The sequence below is a fragment of the Papio anubis genome, chromosome 7 (assembly GCF_008728515.1).
Source record: "Papio anubis isolate 15944 chromosome 7, Panubis1.0, whole genome shotgun sequence".
In the NCBI taxonomy this organism is placed as follows: domain Eukaryota; kingdom Metazoa; phylum Chordata; class Mammalia; order Primates; family Cercopithecidae; genus Papio; species Papio anubis.
Genome location: NC_044982.1, coordinates 103,880,194 through 103,898,215, shown reverse-complemented (window position 1 = coordinate 103,898,215; position 18,022 = coordinate 103,880,194). Strand labels below are relative to the sequence as shown.

The 18,022-nt window shown below is 40.3% G+C and overlaps 1 pseudogene; it reads left to right on the top strand.

The window, feature by feature from the left end:
• Positions 1 to 509: 509 nt before the first annotated feature.
• LOC110742346 overlaps positions 510 to 18,022 on the top strand; it is a 43,218-nt pseudogene continuing 25,705 nt past the window's right edge.

Sequence of the window (18,022 nt, the reverse complement as noted above, 5' to 3'; positions counted from 1 at the left end):
CACACACACACACACACACACACACACACGTTAGTGGTTTTGTGCCCCCCACCCCGCACCCCCAACACACACACACACGCACACACGAGTTGGTGGTTGTGCTGCCCGGAGCCTCCAGTCCGCCAGTGCCAGGAACGACCAGATGGGTCCAGCAGTGCTGAGTCAAGGCTAGGAGGGGGCAGCCAGAAGCGCACTCATGCTCCAGACTCTTGCACCTGCGGAAATGGGTGGGCACTGGGAGCGCGGGGGTAAGGAGTGAGAGGGAACTGGGTAAGGTGGGGGCAGCCCTTTCCCAGGCGGTAGAGGGGGCGGTGGTGCTGTTGCCCTTTTAAGCTGCGGCTTGACAGGAGCCGCGCCTCCTGTCGGTGGAGTCGGTTACAAGGGGAGCAGCCGCCCAGGCCGCCACACAGCTCCCCGCAGAGGCCTCGGTGCCCCTTACCATTTTCCAGCCGTGCTCCGACTACAGTGGAGGCAGTGGGGAGAGGCAGAGCGGCCAGAGCTCCGCCGGGATGTCCTGCCGGGTGGTCGTGGCCATGACAGGGGCTCCGGATCGGCTCACCTTCCGCGCCCCTCCCGCCGGAAATGAGGGTAAGATGTCCGTGTCAGGGTTCAAGGCCAAGCTGAAGTTGCTAGCCTCTATTTTCCACAAGAACCAGGAGCCGCGGCAGCTCACGCTCCACTGCAACGTCATGATGAGGCGCCCAGCCGCGGCCTCGCGGGTCAGGGCGAGGGCGGAGAGGAGGCTCCTGGAGTCCCGGGACAAAGGAGAGCCTGCCCCGGAGAGGCCCCGGTTCCCCGGGCTGGGCCAACACACCCCTTTCTCCTGCGACTGGCCTGGCCCAGATCGCGGGGACTGCGGGAGGCTTGGGTAGGAGGAGGCTGAGGGTGCGTCTCTCTGGCTCCTTGCGCGGGGCTGGCTTGGGGACTGCTGGCACCTCTCGCCCTGGTGGCCGCTTCCCGAGGTGGGAGCCCGCGTCTCCCGCAGCCCTTTCGGGGCCCATGGTCGCCCTCAGTCAGCCGACCTGCTCCGGAACAGCGACAGGGCATGACAGGTTGGCTCCGGCTGTTGTTTGAGCCCAGGCGGGGAAGGGGAAAGGCCTTTAAGATTTTCGGTTTTTTGCCCGGGCGCAGTGCTCATTCCTGTAATCCCAGCACTTTGGAAGGTTGAGGCGGGTGGATCACCTGAGGTCAGGAGTTCTAGACCAGCCAGGCCAACATGGTAAAACCCTGTCTCTACTAAAAATACAAAAATTAACCGGCATGATGGGAAGCGCTTGTTGAGATGGAGTCTCACTCTGTCGCCCAGGCTGCAGTACAGTGGGGCGATCTTGGCTTACTGCAGCCTCTGTCACTTGACAGTCCATGGCTTCAAGCGATTCTGCTGCCTCAGCCTCCCGAGTAGCTGGGATTACAGGCGCCCGCCACCACGCCTGGCTAACTTTTGTGTTGTTTAGTAGAGACAGGGTTTCACCATGTTGGCCAGGCTGGTCTCGAACTCCTGACCTCAAATGACCCACCTCTGCCCCCCAAAGTTCTGGGCTTACAGGCCTGAGCCACCGCGCCCGGATCCCAAAGGCCCTTAAGTTTAAAGGCCTCATTCCTCAGTCAGGTTTTCCTTGTTCTCTCGTGTTCAGCCAATCGTTTTTAAGTTTGTGTTTAAGGAGAAACTAACAATGAAAACGGACTTGTTGAGGGAGAAAAAGTTGGAATGCAGCCTCTGGTGCTGTTTGAGCGATCCCTGTCCCCGGGCCGCCGCTATGTTCTGGAAAGGCGCATTGTACCGTGGATGCGGCAGGTTAACAGTCCTGTACAGGCGCTCTGCCCGCTTTTCCTTTCAGGCTTCTGTATCAGCTATTTTTCCCCTGTAGAATGTGCCCCTGACAGCCACCCACTAACCCTACCCAATTTGTCTTTACATGTCTGACCACCAAGGCTCTTCTGGGTCATATTTTGTTCATGCTGATATGTCACCTTCCTCCCCTCTTTAGTCCTTACTATTTTTGCTTTGGTCATGTTATGCTGTATTCTGTAAGCCTTTTTACTTTTTTTAAAATGGTGGCAGGGGAGAATATTTTATAATTATACTTTGTGCTTTTCATCTTCCACTGAATAAATGCTTGGTAAATATTTGTTTTATTAAGTGTGTGATCCTATTGTCACTATATTGTGCTTGAACAAAAATCTTAACTGCCTTGTAAGTTAACTGCTAAGAATGTGTCAAAAGTGCAGAGATAACATCAAGAACTCGTCATGGATAGTACAAAAAGGTCTCTAAGGGCTTGATGGAAGTCTGTAAATTGACTTCATATGAAAGAGAGTGTAAGAAGTGAAAATGTAAAGCATGACTAGAGAGCCAGAGCATCAAGCCAGCTGGCTTTATCAAGCCAGCATCCCTTTCCCCAGATCCTTTGTAACAGTGTTATGTAATCTTTTCTAGAAGATCGTTCTGAAAGATAATGCCAACTTGGAACCTAGGAAACCATCTAGTGGGTTTCTGCAGGTTAGGTGGTTCAAATCCTCATCAGCACTGTTGTTTTCTCTGCCTTAGTTTGCTTACAATGATGTTCTCAGTAGCTATAATTGCTGTCTTTGAATCCTTAAGCATTTTTTTAGATGACAGGGATATATGTGCATTTTTATTTTATCAAGAGATAGAATTTTTACTCTACTTTTGTGGGCTCTGGGTTAGCTTATTGGTTGTTTAGTTGTAAAATGATTAGGGAAAACCGTGTGTGTGTGTGTGTGTGTGTGTGTGTGTGTGTGTATTTTAAGTTTCTTTTGTTGTCAGAGGACTTAGAATTTTATTTTATATGGTAATTCTGACAATTTACTTTATTCTCCACCCCACATTTATTGAACAACAAAGTATGAAAGTAATGTGTCCCATAACCAGCCTTCAGAAGAATTACAGCTGCTGTACATCTGAAATTCTTTTTTTTTTTTTAAATTTTGAGATGGAGTCTCACTCTATCACCCAGGCTGCAGTGCGGTGGCGCGATCTCAGCTCACTGGAACCTCTGCTGCCCAGGTTTAAGCAATTCTCCTGCCTCAGCCTCCCGAGTAGCTGGGATTACAGGCACCTGCCACCGCACCCAGCTAATTTTTGTAGTTTTAGTAGAGACTCCATGTTGGCCAGGCTGGTCTTGAACTCCTGACTTCGTGATCTGCCTGCCTTGGCCTCCTAAAGTGCTGGGATTACAGGCGTGAGCTACCGAGCCCGACTAAACTTTCAATAAGAAGTTTGTGCTTCAGTTTTCAAAACATTATGATATCAAAAGATAGCTGTGCCGCACATTTGGAAAGATACAGAAACTGAACATACTGGCAGGCAGTTTTGCCTACTGGTGCTTGAGATAGAGCCACACCTTGGTCTCAGTGGATTTGTGGAGAAAAATAGATACAGAAAGTTATTTCTAAATAAGAGCAAAAAATTCTTTTCTTAAGCAGTGACAGGTAAAGAAGTTGTCTTGGCTAACCTTGAATTGTGTTGCCCTTGATTGAGACAGTTGTATGGTGGGGATGGTAGTGGTGATAACCTGTTTGAAATTTGTCTGCTTATAGTAACCTTTGTGGTAACTGTCACAGACAACTTCATCCTCACAGGCCTTACAATTACTATAAAACTAATAGAATGGAGGAGAAACAAAGGACCTGAATTATTAGATGTGTAGATAATTGTTCTGTGTTTTCATAACCGGTGAAAAAGAACAGTGTTAGAAACCCTTAAACATTCCATGTAAGGAACACTGCCTGAATTTATATTGCGATTTTTGAGCATCATTCACTGTTTAAAAACAGGCATATTGTGGGTCATATTTTAAAGACAAATAGAAAACTTATCTTTTCAAGATGGATATAAAGTTTAACCTTATCAAAATTACAAAATGTAAAGCATATTATTGAAAAATATTAATGCATAGGTTTAAATATTAGTCATCATTTTAGATGTCTTTCTTAAATATTAAACTGAACAAACATTGAACATGTTTGTGCTCAAGGTTAAATTTCCTGGGGTGATGGATATTTTATAATATGGATAACAAAAACTTCTTATTTTAAGAAGTTTAGAAAATTTTTAGGCAAAACTAGAAAATCATACCAATAGTTCTACCACTCAGAATGTGCCACCATGAGAATTTTGTATTTTTCCAGTCCTCTGCTCATCTCTTTTCTCCTGTGCTTGTATGTGTTCCCTCTCCCTTACAAAATCAGATTTTTTTTTTGTAATCTGCTTTTTCACTCAACAATATTGTAGATCTGTGTCAGAAGTTACTCCTCTACAGTGCCTTCAGTTATTGTGTGCTTTGTGTTGGATAACTGTACCGTCTAGTCATTGTGTTTCCTGGTACTGAATACATAGGGGTGAGTGTGTGTGTGTGTGTGTGTATTTTTTTTTTTCTACCTTAACTAATGTTTGGACATCCATAGGTAGAGCTAAATCCTTGAAACCTTCCAAGTGGGGCTTTCAGTTCTCATTGCTGAATTGGTTTCTAGACATGGAGCAAATTATATTGTATGGAAAATTTGTTTTTTGAGATAAAGTCTCACTCTTGTCACCCAGGCTCGAGTGCAGTGGCATGATCTTGGCTCACTACAACCACTGCCTCCCAGATTCAAGTGATTCTCCTGCCTCAGCCTCCCAAGTAGCAGGGATTACAGGAGCCTGCCACCATGCCTGGCTAATTTTTGTATTTTTAGTAGAGATGGGGTTTCACCATGTTGGCCGGGCTGGTCTGGAGCTCCTGACCTTGGGTGATCCACTCACCTTGGCCTCCCAAAGTGCTGGGATTACAGGCATGAGCCACCACACCCGGCCTTTTTTTCTTCTAGGTACCAGCTTTTACTTATCAGATTGGTAAAAATATTAGAAAGTGTGCAATGAAATGGGCATTCTCACAGTCATGGCAGAAAGCATAATTATCTTTGACTTTCCAGAAAGCAGTTTGGCTTTCTAGAAACTTGCCTAACCTCTTCCCATTTAGGCAAGATGAATTTTGACTACCCCAAGGTGGCCCATCTTGTCCCTGTGGTTCCATATCTCCCAGAAAGAGAGGTCTAGTCTCAGGGAAAACTCAGATTTGCTTGGCTTAGCCCACCTGACAGCTAATCACTGGAAATGGGGTGGGCTGGTAGACTCCTTTGGTCAGGTTTTGTGTCAAGAGAAGGATGTGGAAAGACAGGAGAGAGGTAGCAAAACTGGCCTCAATTGAACTAAGTAAGTTAACGTAGAATGGCAAAGGAATGTTTTTCCAAGGAAGAAATTCAAGGGAAGGAAGAAAGTGGAGGGGAAGACAGCAGTTCTCAAAGTTTTGGGGTCAGGATTCCTTTACACTCTTAAAAATATATTGAGGGCCCAAGGAGCTTTTGTGTATGTAGGTGATATCTGCTGGTATTTATCACTAGAAATTAAATCAGAAATATTCAAAATATTCTTTAAAGGTTCACCAAATATTGTTATAAATGCTTTTATGAAAAGAAAATTTCCAAACCCAAAGTAGTACAATCTTAATCTTTTGCAAATTTCTTTGGTGTTTGGTATGTCATTTGTGTCTGCATTCAATTTATTGTGTGATATTTGCTTGAAAAAAATTTGAACAAAGGCCAATGTCATACAGATAGCCATTTTAGATCATTGTGGATATTTCTTTTTCTTTTTCTTTTTTTTGAGATGGGGTTTTGCTCTGTTGCCCAGGCTGGAATGCAGTGGTATGGTCATGGATCACTGGAGCCTCAGTCTCTGGGGACTCAGGTGATCCTCCCACGTTAGCCTCCACAGTAGTTGGGACTACAGGTGTGTACTACCACACCTAGCTATTTTTTTGTATTTTTCGTAGAGACAGGGTTTTGCCATGTTGCCTTGACTTCTTTTTTGATTCTCCATCAAAACTTGATTTTTCTTGAACTTTGGATTTTTTACCCTTGCATGATATTATAACATCATGCATTGGTCACTTCAAAAATAATCGTTCACTGAGATCTTCTATATGTTGATACATTTGATTATACGATATCAAAATTCATTCATCAATATCACCATCAGTCTCATCAGAATACTTTTGGAAAGCGATGGTAGACATAAGTTTTCTAAAATTCTAATTTTTTGTTCAAAAGCTTGAGTTTTATTATTAGCAATTTTATTGTTGAATTTTATTATGGCCTGTCTGTTGTTTTCCTTGAAATAACAGAATCTCCTTTTTTGAGAAAATGTCTCCAAAACCCAAGCTGAAATAACATTTTTTGTCAGTCATCCTTTGAAGTAAAAATGATATTCCATTAAAGTGGTTAATTCACTTCATGACTTAATCACCCAAGGGTTTTTTCTCAGGTAGTCTGTACGAATGCTCATGTGTACTTCCCGTTTCATCACACAAAATATTAAAAAGATATATTCAAGGATTAAGATGTAAAATTTTCACTGCTTCATCATAGACATTCTTTTTATTTTTGAGACAGGGTCTTGTTCTGTCACCCAGGCTGAAGTGCAGTAGCATGATCACAGCTCACTGTAGCCTCAATCTTCTGGGCTTAATCAATCCTCCTGCCTCAGCCTGCCAAGTAGCTGGGACTAGAAGCATGCAACCACAATGTCCACCTAATTTTTGTATTTTTAGTAGAGATGGGGTTTCACCATGTTGGTCAGGCTGGTCTCAAACTCTTGACCTCAGGTGATCTGCCCGTCTTGGCCTCCCAAAGTGCTGGGATTGCAGGTGTGAGTCACTGTGCCCGGCCCACCGTTCCTTTTTAAACCTTTAAACATTTCCTGTGCATAGTAGTCATACCATGACTACTAGTAGTTTGGTGTTACTTCCTTTATTTGTGCTAAAGTACCAGCATTTTAACCCACCATTGTATCTGTACCCTTACAGCAAATGTCACCATGTTAGTATTCCTGTCAAAATAGTTTGGACCTGGGGGTCTGAGGGCCACACTTTGGGAACCATTGAAATAGGTACTTAAACCTACGATATGTCATATCTTTTAGTCTACAAGATTTTTAAAAACTTGATTTCAGTTCATGTTTTTGTAGTTTCTAAAATATGATTTTGACAGGTTTCAGTCCAGAGCAACAACATGTATTTTATTTTGCTTATGCTCAAGTTTACTAGACAAATACTAACCTAATAGAATGAGGTCCTAAATCTAGTTGCAGTTTCTTTAGCCAAAAAAACACAAAAAACAAAAAAAACCCAAAACTAAAAATGTAGAAATGGTTCATGTGGTGTATTCCCAATGTATGCTGAAGAATTTGAAGAAGAAAATGCAATAGTCCAAAAGTGGTGTTCTTTAAGAATAGGATTGGGCCAGGCGTGGTGGTTCACACCTGTAATCCCAGCACTTTGAGAGGCCAAGGCAGGCGGATCATGAGATCAGGAGATCAAGACCACCTTGGCTAACACGGTGAAACCCCATCTCTACTAAAAACACAAAAAATTAGCCAGGCTTGGTGGCGGGCACCTATAGTCCCAGCTACTCCAGAGGCTGATGCAGGAGAATGGTGCAAAGCCGGGAGGCAGAGCTTGCAGTGAGCCAAGATCGTGCCACTGCATCCAGCCTGGGTGACAGAGCAAGACTCCATCTTAAAAAAAAAAAAAAATGGGATTAATTCTAAGAGTTTATTTTAGCCTGCAAAGATATTTGGGACACTGTAAGAGAGGAATGAGAAGAATGAGAATAGTTGAAGAGATATGCTGTTACTGATGTCCTCTTTCAATACAACTTGTTTTTCTTTTCTTTTCTTTATTTTTCTTTCTTTCTTTTTTTTTGAGATGAAGTCTTGCTCTGCCACTAGGCTGGAGTGCAGTGGCACATCTCAGCTCACTGAAACCTCTGCCTCCCAGGTGGAAGTGATTCACCTGCCTCAGCCTCCTGAGTAGCTGGGACTACAGGCACATGCCACCATGCCTGGCTAATTGATTTTATTTTAGTGGAGACGGGGTTTCACCATGTTGGCCAGGATGGTCTCGATCTCCTGACCTTGTGATCCACCTACCTCGGCCTCCCAAAGTGCCAGGATTACAGGCATGAGCCTCCGTGACCAGCCAACTTGTTTTTCTGGTTTTCCATGGTTTTCATCGTTTTCTGGTTTTCATGGTTTTCCATGACCTGAAACTAGTTCTTCTGAAGCTAATATATAATAATAATGGCTTTCCCCCAATTTGTAATAGAAAGCAGGACAACATAACAGAATAAATGTCTATTAGTGGGTGAAAGCACATAATACTTAGTTCATGGTTAGTTCATTAGCTTTTTTAAAAAATCACATGTAGTTGTGTTCTGAAAATATATGTATAGTAATGGCATTTATTGGTATTACTTGGTTCATGTGATAGAATAAAATGTTAGAATTTTATGGTGTTTGAATTAGTTATCTATTGTTCTGTAACAAATTTAGTGGCTTAAAACAACAAACCTTATCTCACAGTTTCTGTGGGTCAGGATTCTGTGCAGTTTACCTTGGGTTCACTGGCTTGGCCTCTCACCAGGCAGTGAATGTGTTGGTGGCAGCTGTGATCATCCCAAGGCAGGATAGGGAGAGAATCCGTCTCCAAGCTTGCATTGGCAGGATTCATCTCAGGCTGTTGGACTGGGCCTCCGTTTCTAGATGGCTATCAGTCAGAGGCCTTTTACAATACCTTGCCATGTGGGCCTCTCCATAGGGCACCTCATCACATGGCAACTGGCTTCCATCAGAGGGAGCAATGGAGAGAGCAGGAGAAGGGTGACCAAGGCAGGCATCATAGTCTCCATGTAGCCTCACCTCAGAAGTGATGTTATTACTTTTGCTGTATTCTCTTTGTTAGAAGTGAGTCACTAGGTCCAGGAGTGGGAATTTTACAAGGGTGTGAATGGCAGGAGGTGACAGTGATCAGGGCCACTTAGAGGCTGCCTACCAGTGTTGGAGAAAATTGTTGACTTTTATGAGCTGTAGCAGCAGACAGTGCTATGCAAGGAGAATGGCTGTCTTAGAAGTCCAGCTCCTCACATGGGTTTTAATGTGTTGCCTTTTCCCCCACACATTTTGTTTAAATCCATGGTCATCTTGCCATTTAGTGGTGTGGTTTAATTTTATATTTGGGTTAGTCTGTATGTAAATGTTTAACACAGGTGTCTCTGTGTTAAACAGGAATCCTGTTCATTTTCTTCACCGATATGGTTTGTGGACTCTGATGAGCCAAATCTGACATCAGTTCTGGAATGTCTAGAAGATACTAAGAACAACAATTCTGTGAGGAAAGAAGCCAAGCTATTTTCTCTTTTCCTCATGAATATTATATTTAGAAATTAAATGTTAAGAGATAATATGATTTAAAAAAACATGATTAAAGACTATAATCTTAGAGGAATTAAAGTCTGGGTATTTTAAGCCCTCCAAATCTTACTTACTATCTGGATTCTCTTTATTATTTCCCACATGTATAACCTCAGTTTAGATTAGGAATTCAGGATCTCTTTTTCCCTGAATTCGAAACATTAAGCCAAGCAAGCATTTTGAGTAGAGGCCACTAGCCAAGGTGGGAAGTAGAAAAAAGACCAAGGTGGAAGTGAAGGCAGAGATGGGGAGAATGACACCAGAACTAGTGGGAGGGAATTGCCTTTTCTTTCAAGGGTCTGTAAGTCTGCAGTAAAAGTCAAAGGTATTCAAATAGGAAGTTTTGTTTTTGTTTTTAGTATATAAAGAAATATAACTTTCCATGTTGGAAAATTTTTAAAAACCTTTTTTTAAAATCTAAAACTCATAAGCAACTTCATAATTCTCATAATTACTAAGAAAATTGGTAAAGTACAGAAAAGAAAAAAGAAAAAATTCAAGTCTCCCATAATTTCTCTACCTAATATAACCACTATTGACAGTTGACATCATGGCCATTTTCTACCAGTATATATTTTTTCTTTGCTAGTAAAATATATAACCCTTATACATATGTTTCAATAGTTGAGGTCATATTCTCTAAAGTTTTATATATATATATATATATATATATTTTCGAGATGGAGTCTTGCTCTGTTGCCAAGGCTGGAGTGCAGTGGTGCAATCTGGACTCACTGCAAGCTCCACCTCCTGGGTTCACACCATTCATCTGCCTCAGCCTCCCCAGTAGCTGGGACTGCAGGTGCCCACCACCATACCCGGCTAATTTTTTGTATTTTTTAATAGAGATGGGGTTTCACCATGTTAGCCAGGATGGTCTCGACCTCCTGACCTTGTGATCTGCCCGCCTCGGCCTCCCAAAGTGCTGGGATCATAGGCATGAGCCACTGCACCCGGCCCTTTTATATTCTTTTAAGAAGTATTTACTGTATTTTCCCATGATGTCATAGTCTTTATAGAAAAATAACAATCATTATTTTCAGTTGACGTGATTGTTTACCTAAAAATATCCAAAGGAACTAACTGAAAAAAACAATTTTTAAGATTACTGGTTAAAAGCTCTTTTATATAAAAATCATTAGCCTTCCCCAATGTTGGCTATAATCACATAGAAGATATAGTGATGAAGTATTTTTTCATGTATTTCAGCAAAAATTAAATATCTAGGAATAAACTTAGATGTGCAGGACTTTTATCAAGGACATGACAAAATTTTGCTGAGTGGAATGAAAGATTTGCATTCTATGTTCCTGGATGAGCAGATTTCATGTTATAAATATGTTAGTTATCAACATGTCTTCATATTAATTTATAAATGTAATTTCTGCTGGGCACAGTGGCTCATACCTGTAATCCCGAAAGTTTGGGAAGCTGAGGTGAGTAGATGACAATTAGCTGGGTGTCTGTGGCACACACCTATAGTTCCAACTACTCCTGAGGTTGAGGTAGGAGGATCACTTGAGCCTGGAAGGCAGAGGTTGCAGTGAGCCGAGAGCATGCCTCTGAACTCCAGCCTACATGACAGAGTGAGATCCTGTCTCAAAAAAAAAAAAAAAAAAAGTGTGTGTGTGTGTGTATATATATTTTTTATATTTTATATCTATTCATATATACATATTGTGTGTGTGTATATATATATATATATATACACACACACAATTTACAAATTCCAGCAGATTTATTTTTGGCACTTGACAAAATGACTCTAAAGTTTGTTTAGAAGAGTAAATAATAAAAAATAATAAAGTATAGACTCTTTCAATCAGATATTAAATAAAACATTGTAGACTAGCCCTGGGCCAGACAGATAAAGGCAATGGAAGTTTAGAACCAGAGTCATGCAAATGAGAATTTAGTGTAAGGAAAAGGTGGTATTTTAACTTAACAGTGAAAGGATAGATTATTCTGTAAATAGTTTTATGAGAACTGACCATCTGAGAAAGTTTGAGTCTTAACTCCAATTTTTGTCAAAATAAGTTATAGTTGGTTTAAACACATCTATACTTAAAAATTAGAACAGAAGAACATCAGTTTGAAGATATTTTAAGAGTTAAGCCTGAGGCTGGGCACAGTGGTTCATGCCTGTAATCTCAGCACTTTGCAAGGCCAAGGTGGAAGGATTGCTTGAGTCCAGGAGTTTGAGATCAGCCTGAGCAATATAGCAGGACTCTCTAAGAGAGAGAGAGAGAGAGAGAGAGTGATAGATAGATAGATAGATATACATATAAATATACATATACAAATACAAAAAAAAGGTTAAGTTTTGTATGGAGAGCCATAAAGATGAGATGTAAAAATTAAAGGCTTGATGGACACATGTTTACATTTCCAGCAAGGGGGTTGATGGGAAAGAATGATAGACATAGCTCCATTACTGCTACCTAGTTTTAGGGAGTTGCTTCTGAACATCTAAAGATAACAGTTTTATAATAGCAGAAATGAGTTATTTTTCAGTGTCTAAAACATTACATAACATACATATATACGTACTTACATAAACATGTTCGTAAAATTAATGAAGTAGGGTATAAAATTGGGCCTAGTGTTTAAAAAAGTAAATATATTTACATGAAGGAGAAAACAACTCACTGCCCACTCTTACAGCCTCTGCCAGTTTACCATAGCGTAGTTTCTTGAGAGAATAAGCTATATGTCTTCACCTTTTTTCACTGAGCTCATTATAATCTGGATTCTGCCTTCATCATTGTGCTAAAATTTATCTCCTAGTTGCCAAATCCAGTGGCTCCCCTCTTAGTCCCCAAATTGACCCCTCTGCAGTATTTTGATACTGTTGATTGTTCCCTTGTTGAAACATTCCTCCATTCTTAATATCCACCAATAAAGAGCTGGTTAAATAAAAATTATAGTGTACAGTTTTATAATAGAATATTCTGTTGTAGAACAAAAAGTGCAGTCAGTCTTTCCATAAGAACATGTACAAACTTCTAAGATACATTAAGTAAAAAAGTGAGGCATAAAATATTGTGTATAATCTGACCCCTTTAGTATACAGTGTAAAAAAATCTATGTCTGTGCTTGTTTATACTTACTTTTTTCTCCCCTGGTGGATACGGGAAACTGAATAGTAGAACACAATTTAAAAAAACTGTGTGGCTTCTGTGCCAGGACCTGTGATAATTGGGTATAAAAGATTAAAAAAAAAAAAAAAAAAAAAAAGGCATGTCCATGTCCTCTGGGAAGGGACATGATAATCGAATGGGACTTCTATCGGATTCTTTTCTCCTGTTTTGATCTTATCACCCTGCCTTGGTCTCCTCCAATCTCTTCTTCGTTGGCCTACTTCTTTCTTCTCTTTTCATTCTGTGTTTTCTCTGAGTAATCTTTGACTCCCATTACTTAAGTCATGACCTGTGTTCCAGGGATTGCCTAAATCTGCTACCTTCATCTCCCAGAGTTTCAAGCCCATATATCCTGTCTGTAGTATCATGAGTATGTTAGGGAATCTCACTTGGCACCTGTCAACATGCGGTGTTCAAAATGATGTATTATTAGTAGAGATGGGGTTTCATGTATCCGCTTCCTCAGCACTGCTATCAGCTCCTGACCTCAGATGATGTTCCATGCAATAATTCTCCTTGTAATTGCGAGTGGGACAAAATGAAATAATCAAACTAGTCACCCATGCCTAAACCTGGGAACTGTCCTAGCATTCTTTTATATACTACTGCTCTCTGACTGCCCCACTCCCCCCGAAACTAGTATAATTTAGGACTCAGAGAGCCTGAGTCCTTGCTGAGATGTCTCTTACTATTTAGGTGCCCTGTGATCAGTCAGCTTATCTTCCTAAAGGACCCATCCCTGAACAAAGAGGTTAGCTTTTAAGCATGTTTGTGTGGTGGGGGAGATCTATGCAGGAGTAAGCATATTACAGAAGCATTCATGGAAAGATAGTTACTCACTCTGAGACATACATGTACATTATTTCTTACTTTTCAAGGAAAAACATGTTTTACAACTTGAGTTTATCTGTCTAGTGACCTTGCAGCTGCACAGCTAGAGAAACAGGGTCTTCACAATGCCTGGGAAAGGAGGAGAGGTAAGGCTCACTAGCCTCAGAAAAACAGGCAGTTAATTTTTAAAGTACTCCACCTCTTTTTCTTTCTTAGGGGGAATTCGGTTTTGCTTTTTTTTTTTTTTTTTTTTTTTACATTCAACTGAGTTTTTGCTTACACATTCTTTAATTTCTTTTAATTCCTGTTTCACCCCAGCCCTCCTGTAGCCCCTTCTGTGCTAGAGGTCAGAGTGTCCAGGTCTGTGTCCAGATCGCCCTGCCTCATCTTCATTATGCACAAAACAGAGCACATTGGGTGCATAACAAATCCACACTGGGGCTTGGCTTCCTTTTAAGCATGAGGATTTTTGGTGGATCCTAATTTATGGTTCAACCTTCCTGTTTCCACCTTCTTCATTGTTCACTTTGGGAAGGCTTATTCTTTGCTTCGTTAACCCATTCTAATCCTGTGTCTTCTTTCTTTGTCCTGTGTGAACCTGCTTCTTTCTCTTTATCTCTCTTCTTGGTCAGAGATACCCAGAAAATTGTTCCTGACCAAGTGAAGTGAGTTGCCTTATTAGATCCCATTTGAGTCACCTTATACATTGAAAAACATTTTAAACAATGAAAACCACACTTGTGCACATAGTTTACCTTGCTTACTTCCTTAAAGTAAACGTGCTTACAATACAATTTGGACTTAAACATGGAAATTTAGTTATTCGTTGCAGTTTCCTAGTGAATTATTATTTTTTAGACAGACACTTAAGAGCCTACTAAATATCAAATGTTTTACAGTTTTCATTTAATCTTTATCATTCTGGGAAAGTTTTCATTTCTTTGTTTTACGGATCAGTAGACTCAAACTCAGGGAATTAGATGTGATATCCAAGGTCATCTAGATTTCCAGGCTCTGTCTGCTGGATTACATTTGCTTTTGTACTTTTAACTGACTATCACTGGAATATATAATTTTATAATCCATGTGTAACAACACTGCCTGTGTGTGGTTTTTTTTTCTTTTTCTTTTTGGTAGCTTCATTAATGTATTAAGGTTCTCTTGTTTGAAGTTGTAAGTTTCTAGGAAAACAAGGTAGCAATGAGAAATTGGACAATGTCTGGAAGTTCCTAGGATCCTCTGCCTTTATTGTTGTCATTCTGCCAGGTATCAGTAGTAGTCATTATACCCCAAGCCATAGTAACTTTCTTAAACTAGAGCCTCCTGAAAATATTTTAAAGAGGTTTTTTCTTTTTTCTTTTTTTTTTTAAATCTGTAAGTGGTAGGTGAGTAATAACAAACTTTTTTATTTCCTACTGGGTTGATTACAGTAGTCATAACATTATTGATGTCTTCTAAGGCCTCTTTAACATAATGCTTATTTACTGAAATGTGTTTTGTAGCTTCATCAGCAATTGAAGTGCTGGATATGTGGACTCTGCAGATTAGATAACCTTCCTAAGCACCTGGATGTTGAGATGCCAGATCAACCACTACCCATAGGTCAGATAAAGTAAAAATTCTGTAGTGTTCAAGAGCAAAAATAAATTGTCTTAAAAAAAGTCAAACTAGGATGATTTTTTAAAATTATTCAACTTATTTAGAAGTTTGTTTTTCTGTTCCTATTGAATTGTTTTGTTTGTTCTGTTTTAGATACTAAAAATAACCTTTTCATTCTTTGGAGCTGCTAGCATTTAGTATGACAGGTAAAAAATTGCCCTTTTCCCTAACACCAGCTTTTTGTTGTTAATATTCCTGGTGTCCATAAATGTTCTTGCTTCTTTCATTGTTTGTCTTTGTTCATTGAATTACCTTCACCTAGAAATGCCATCTCCTTAAGTCTGTCTATGCTTCTTAAGGACTCGCCCAAATGTTATCTCCTGCAAGCAACAGAAATCTCCACTAGCTCACCACTACCCCTAACTTCTTCCTGGATTTATCTATTTAGGTATCAGTTATTGACTTTTTAGTATAATACATGAGAATTTGGTTCTTATACCACTCACTTTCCCTTCCTCAAATATTATCTTTAGTCATATAAGTTATCACTAATTATGATTAGGACTTTATAAAGCCAAGTTTTCTAGAATATTTAGGATAGGATATTTGTTTTCTTGGTGCTGCTTTTTGTTTTGCATGTCTTCCTCATAATAGTAATTTTTAAATAAAAAAATTCTGTTGTAGCCTTTTCTGTGAGATCTCCTTCTCTTCCAAAGCCTTTGGCTCCTCTGTGCCCATTTTGGCAGGTTGTTCTTTGGGTTGGCTGTGCAGATGTCATCTTGAGGTTTTTCTCATCTGCTCTCCTAGAGTAGATCCATTGTTTCCTGGATCCCATGTCATCTTTCTTGGCTTTCCCTTTGTCATTTTACCTGACTATGTCCTCAAGTAAAACCCAAAGGAAGCATGGGGTGGTATATTTTCTGATCTCTAGCTTCTGAAAAAATACAATGCAGTGTTTGGGTTTTGGAGCCAGTCTGAGATAGGTTTGAATCTTGGTTCTACTGCTTATTAGCTGTATGCCCTTGGGCTGATTCCCTAAGTGCTCTATGCATCAGTTTTCCATTTGCAAAATGGGGGAGCCAGCAATAGTATTAGTACCTATGTTTCTAGGGCGCTATGAGGATTAAATGAGTTGGTACATGTAAACCATTTAGAACAGTGTCTGGTGCATAGCACATCCCCATCACTATTCACTTTTGTCATAGTCTACCCTCACACTTGATGGATAGTTTGGTTGATTATGTATTTCTAGGTTGAGGATAATTTTACCTTAGAATTTCAAAGTCTGTGCTGTTGTCTTCTAACCAATTGTGGTGGTGGAACCTCATGTCATCCTGAGTTTCACTCATTTAGGCATGACTTTCTCTCTGGAAGCTTTTAGGATTTTGTCTTTTCCTTGGTGAGCTGAAATAGCACAACATTGTACTTAGTGTGGGTCTTTTTTCATTCATTGTGCTGGGTACACTGAATGGATAGGCCTATGGATAGGCTCTTTCAAAGTTGGAATCTTGAATCTTGTCATATTTTTGTTAACTTTCTCCTTTCCATTTTGTTTGTTCATTTTGAAGTGTCTGTTAATTGGATTTTAGTCCTTTTGTCTTGAGTCGTGTATCTCACGTTATTTCTAATTTTTTTTAAATTTTAAGTTCTGGAATATTTTTATCTTTTGACTTTTAGGAAATTTTATTTGGACAGTCATAACTTTAAGTTTTGTTTTGGTTATTTATTGTTGCTTAACCAATTTTCCCAAAACTTAATGGCATAAAACTACACATTTGTCTGTCACTACCGTATGGGTTAACTGGGGATAGCTGGACAGTTTTTCTGCTGGTCTCATTTGGCATCTCTCACTGTGCAGTTAGATGGTGTCAGGGACTGGTCATCTGGATGCTCAGCTGCAGTGGAGTGTCTGAGATGGCTTCTTCACCCACAGGTCTGCTGTCTTGGTGTTTCTTCATGTGGCCTTCCTCTCTGCATAGTATCTCATCTTCTCAGGCCTCTTCTTGTGGCTTCTGTTTCTCCAAGAGGATAGTCAGTACTTGTTTTGGCTTCCAGAAGCACAGAAGCAGAGCTGCCAGGTGTTCTTAAGACTTAGACCTGGAACAGGTCCAGTGTCATTTCTACCAAATTCTCTAGGTTAAAGTGAGTCTTGGGGCCAACCCAGATTCACTGTCGGATGGGCCTGTTCAAAGACATGGTGACAGGAGTTGTGGCTCATTGGGGACCAACTCCCAAGGTGAACCCTGAGTTCTAAAAACTTTTTCTTTTCTGATTATTCCTTATTCATATTCTATTTTTGTTTTATTCATATAATACATTCACAAGTTTCTTACATATGTATACTTGTGCCATGTTGCTGTGCTGCACCCATCAACTCGTCAGCACCCATCAACTATTCACAATAGCAAAGACTTGGAATCAACCCAAATGTCCATCAGTGACAGACTGGATTAAGAAAATGTGGCACATATACACCATGGAATACTATGCAGCCATAAAAAAGGATGAGTTTGTGTCCTTTGTAGGGACATGGATGCAGCTGGAAACCATCATTCTTAGCAAACTATCACAAGAACAGAAAACCAAACACCGCATGTTCTCACTCATAGGTGGGAACTGAACAATGAGATCACTTGGACTCAGGAAGGGGAACATCACACACCGGGGCCTATCATGGGGAGGGGGGAGGGGGGAGGGGGGAGGGATTGCATTGGGAGTTATACCTGATACAAACCTGCACGTTATGCACATGTACCCTAGAACTTAAAGTATAATAATAATAAAAAAAAAAGAAAGAAAAAAAGAAAAAAAAATACATTCACAAGTGTCTTTATGAAGTGATTTTGATACTCTTTTGTTTTCTCTCTAGCATCTCTTTGTTCTTTAATACTTTTTTTTCTTAGTTTATTTTGGTCTTATTTTTCTTTTTAAAGCCTTTCCTTAAATATCTATTCTATGTTGCTTATCATTTGTAGTCTTTTTTTTTTTTTTTGAGACAGAGTGTCGCTCTTGTTGCCCAGGATGGAGTGCAATGGTGTGATCTTGGCTCACTGCAAACTTTGCCTCATGGGTTCAAGCAATTCTCCTGCCTCAGCCTCCTGATTAGCTGGGATTACAGGCATGTGCCACTATGCCCAGCTAA